Source organism: Bos javanicus, chromosome 10 (genome assembly GCF_032452875.1).
Source record: "Bos javanicus breed banteng chromosome 10, ARS-OSU_banteng_1.0, whole genome shotgun sequence".
In the NCBI taxonomy this organism is placed as follows: domain Eukaryota; kingdom Metazoa; phylum Chordata; class Mammalia; order Artiodactyla; family Bovidae; genus Bos; species Bos javanicus.
The window spans coordinates 47,836,535-47,838,353 of NC_083877.1; positions in this window are offsets into that span (position 1 = coordinate 47,836,535).

A 1,819-nucleotide genomic window follows, 5' to 3' on the forward strand; every position below is an offset into this window, starting at 1 on the left:
GTTATATGCAGGGGAAAAGTTTTCCTTTCCTTGAGGAATTGGTATGTTACTGCTTAAAGACAGTGAGAGAAATGTAACATATCACTGCATATTTCCCTTGTCATTTTGGTTGTCAGAAAATATGTTAAATTTCAGACCCAAATATAATTGTTACTTTGATTCCTTCTAGACAGGTTTTCATTATTTATTTCCAGTGCAAAAATCCAGGAAAAAAATAAAAGGAGTAAAATTAGAAAAGAACAAGCAAAACTGTTGTTATTAGCAGATGACATGATTGTCTTCATAGAAAACTTAAAAGAATCTAAAAAAAAGCTAAAACCAATAAGTGAATTTAACAAGACTGGTGACTTCAAAGTCAATATACAAAAATAAATTGTATTTCTAAATGTTAGCAGTGACCAACTGGAGAAAGAAAATTTAAAAGAATTATATATATATATTTTTAATTTTTATTTAATTTTTAAACTTTACATAATTGTATTAATTTTGCCAAATATCAAAATGAATCCACCACAGGTATACATGTGTCCCCCAACCTGAACCCTCCTCCCTCCTCCCTCCCCATACCGTCCCTCTGGGTCGTCCCAGTGCACTAGCCCCAAGCATCCAGTATCGTGCATCGAACCTGGACTGGCATCTCATTTCATACCTGATATTTTACATGTTTCAATGCCATTCTCCCAAATCTTCCCACCCTCTCCCTCTCCCACAGAGTCCATAAGACTGTTCTATACATCACTGTCTCTTTTGCTGTCTCGTACACAGGGTTATTGTTACCATCTTTTTAAATTCCATATATATGCGTTAGTATACTGTATTGGTGTTTTTCCTTCTGGCTTACTTCACTCTGTATAATAGGCTCCAGTTTCATCCACCTCATTAGAACTGATTCAAATGTATTCTTTTTAATGGCTGAGTAATACTCTATTGTGTATATGTACCACAGCTTTCTTATCCATTCTTCTGCTGATGGACATCTAGGTTGCTTCCATGTCCTGGCTATTAGAAACAGTGCTGCGATGAACATTGGGGTACACGTGTCTCTTTCCCTTCTGGTTTCCTTGGTGTGTATGCCCAGCAGTGGGATTGCTGGATCATAAGGCAGTTCTATTTCCAGTTTTTTAAGGAATCTCCACACTGTTCTCCATAGTGGCTGTATTATATTTTATGAGAGCATCAAAACAAGAGGTATCTAGGAAGAACCTTTAAGGAAAGATGTGAAAGACCTGCACAATAGGCACTACAAAATATTGCTGAGAATGGTTAAATCAAATTGAAAAATAGAATTATACCATGTTCATTTTGATTTTCAAATGTTAAACCAACCTTGCCTTCCTTGTAGGAAACCTTCATAGTCATGATGTATTAACCCTTTATGTGTTTCTGGATAAATTTCTTTAAATTTTATTAAAGATTTTTGTTTTATGTTCATGGTTTGTGCTTCACTTATAAAACTCATATTTTGATATCTGGGTTACACTAATCTCATAAAATGGTTTTATGGGAAAAATTTAATTCTTCTGTGGTTTCCAAAAGAAATCGTGTATGGTTGGTGCTATTTTATTTGTTCTTTAAACGTTTGATAAAATTAAACTTAGAGGGTATCTGGAAATGGTCTTTTTATTGTGTGGAGATTTCTAATAATTTAATTTCTTAAGGGCTATTCAGATTATCTGCATCTTCTCATGTCACTTACACTGATTTATATCTTTCAAGGAATTTGCCCATTTCATCTGATTTATCAACTTTATTGGTGTGAAGTATTCCTAATATTCCTTTACCATTTTGCTTCTTTAATATTTTATGGCATCAAAGATGA